Source organism: Pundamilia nyererei, unplaced genomic scaffold, assembly GCF_000239375.1.
Source record: "Pundamilia nyererei isolate P.nyererei 1_Seehausen unplaced genomic scaffold, PunNye1.0 scaffold00258, whole genome shotgun sequence".
Lineage (NCBI taxonomy): Eukaryota > Metazoa > Chordata > Actinopteri > Cichliformes > Cichlidae > Pundamilia > Pundamilia nyererei.
This window is the reverse complement of record NW_005187659.1, coordinates 422949-425361: the sequence shown is the minus strand read 5'-3', so window position 1 is coordinate 425361 and position 2413 is coordinate 422949. Positions and strand designations below refer to the sequence as shown.

The 2413-nt window shown below is 35.8% G+C and overlaps 1 long non-coding RNA gene across 1 annotated transcript; it reads right to left on the bottom strand.

Annotated features, from left to right (window-relative positions):
• Window positions 1–1349: 1349 nt before the first annotated feature.
• LOC106456469 (uncharacterized) lies at window positions 1350–2407 on the bottom strand. The gene is made up of 3 exons (XR_001290578.1): window positions 2342–2407; window positions 1901–2164; window positions 1350–1768 (listed from the first exon to the last, which is right to left on the bottom strand). It is a non-coding gene; the product is annotated as an uncharacterized LOC106456469 (long non-coding RNA).
• Window positions 2408–2413: the final 6 nt, after the last annotated feature.

Genomic DNA, 2413 nt, shown 5'->3' with positions numbered 1-2413 from the left:
TCATAATACAGTAACACAGTCTGTACACATGTACTTACTGTAAACAGCGATGAGTGGACTCACAGTGGTGCAAGAACAAAACCAGGAAGATTATGAAGGACCTCTCCCATCCCAACAATGGACTCTTTTCACTGTTGAGGTCTGGGAAGTGCTTCCGCTCCCCAAGGGCCAAAACAGAGAAAATGAGGGGGAGCTTCTTCCCCCAGGCTATTTGGGCCCTGAACCAAGTGCAGGACTGGACTCTCATTCATCACGTCACTGTTTTTATTTGCACACTTCTTCCAATTTCTCTCTTAAATCATTATTTGCGCACTTTTTTTACTGTAAATTTCTAAGTTAAAATCTGTAAATTTTGTCATAATCTGTAAATCTGTAAATTCTTTACCGTCGTTTAATGGTCGGGCATTGCACAGAAACAAGCACTTCACCACTTGTCTGTGTATGGTTGTGTGTGTGGTAAATAAAATTTGAATTTGAATTTGACTACAGGGTTCTTTTTTGTAACATTAGACACCAACTGGTGGCCCTTGAGTTAAAAAAAAAAAGCCATTTCTAAGTTGTTTTCAGTTTTTATATTATGACCATTAATCTCATTCTTCCTCTTTTCTTCCTCTATTTAATATCATGCAAGCGAAGCAGATTATACTCTCACTGAAAGCTCTTTGCAAAAATCAATTTTCAGGCCAGTCAGATTATTCAGAAAGCAAAAAAAGCTTTTCCAAAGTTATCCCAGCAATTTGAAGGAAGGTCCTGTTGAATAGGATCCAAGCACAATATAACCACTGACTGCTCCAGCTTTGTCTTTCTTCAACACATATAGCTGATTAATTGTTTAATAACCATCACACTTAAGCAATTAATTATGCTTGCCAGCTTTTAGCCTGGTTTTTCCAAATATTTAACATGATGAAGGAAATCAGGTCAACGTAGCTTTCCTATCCACATCACTCTCAAAAATCGTAATAAGCCTTAAAGAGGAAGCGATCTGATCTCCACACAGGATGCCAGCCAGGAGGCTGTGCTGTAACCCGACAGCCTCCACTGGTTAAAATCATCCTATTGTTTAATCCGTGTTCTTCAATGAATTATGTTATAAAAAGTATTCTGTGGACTCTGGAAATCAGTGATTCCCTAGCAGAGAGTCCTGGACTAGCAGATGATCACCCTCTAGTTCAAATCATTAATAATTCGCCTTTAAGTTCTGGCATATGACATAGACTACTTTGTTTAAATGCAGTAATACCTGTTAGGGCTACACTTTGTGCTTTTAATATTTCACAATTAAAATGAACTGTGAGTCAAAAAACATAAAAACAATAAAAAAATTAATTCAAACATAATATTGCTAAATGTTAATTGTTTTTACAGCAGTTTCATGCACTGTTTAGCAGACATATACATAACATTATTAACTCTAAGGCATAACCTTCTTGTTATTTTAGATATTTCTGCTATTTGTTTTCTGGTATATGAAGTTGTTTAATTCAAGGAATTAATTTATGGAAAAATTAAATGTACATTTATACAATATTATAGGACAAATCATAAATTACATATGCAATTAAAATTTTACTTCATTTTTCATAATGCAGGGAAATATCCTAAGCATTACTACTGACTGTCAGAGGGACATCTGTGGCAATTGATACTATGTCAAAAGAAGAATGCCAATTTTTTCTCTTTCTATAGTAAATAAAGACCAGGAGGACGATGAGGCCAATGGCAAATACAGCGAGCAACACTCCAATGACTAGCAAAGGAACTTTATCTGTAAGATAAGCAAAATAAAAACAACATTAAAATAAGATCAGTTCTCGATGTCATATATTGTTCATTTTAAACATCAGTTATCACTTTTCTTTATACATTTCCATAACTGTTCTCCAAAAAGTAATCATACCTTTTATCACCAGTGAGACAAATCGTGTATTTCTCCCAGCTTCATTCTCAGCAACACAAATGTAAATGCCTGCATTGGCAGACGTGATTCCTGTGATACTGATAGTCTTCTGTTGTCCCTCAGTGGTCACGTTTGAATTCACAGCAGCTGTGTAGATCCATCTGATGTTTGAGGGTGGGTTACTGTCAGCACTACAGCTTAAAGTAACATTCTCACCCTGGAGCACTTCCTTGCTTTCATTTCCATTCTTGAACTCAGGGGCATCTGTGGAAGAAATACATGAGAGATTTAATAAGATAAAAATAGTATGCTTCAAACTTTACTTTCATCTAAAATTATTTATATTCAATATTGACAAATCATTTAAAAAGATCGTGTGATTCTATTGCAGAGCTCTGAGGTGGAAAAAAAAAACATGAAATACGTGGGTGGAAATCTTACAGAGGACAACAGCAGTGTAAGGTGGTGAGGATGTATTAGGGAGGAACTTTGGTCCTTTAGGTCCGAGATGCA